Here is a 210-nt window from a genome sequence, read left to right as displayed (position 1 = left end):
AAATAAAAATATTTGATATTTGCAGTGAATAAAGACTTCAGCTGCCTATTTCAAACAGCCTTGGTTACTGCAATTGTCCTTATTAGGTTGATATAAACATAATAACAATTGTGCTAAGTATTCAAAATAACATTTTAATTACCATACACAGAAGTCAAATATTGTTCCAAATACTTCAAGATAGGATCGTTTTGTATTATGATAAAGGAA

Source organism: Penaeus monodon, chromosome 23, assembly GCF_015228065.2.
Source record: "Penaeus monodon isolate SGIC_2016 chromosome 23, NSTDA_Pmon_1, whole genome shotgun sequence".
Lineage (NCBI taxonomy): Eukaryota > Metazoa > Arthropoda > Malacostraca > Decapoda > Penaeidae > Penaeus > Penaeus monodon.
The sequence above is the reverse complement of the archived record's forward strand: the minus strand, read 5'-3'. Positions refer to the sequence as shown.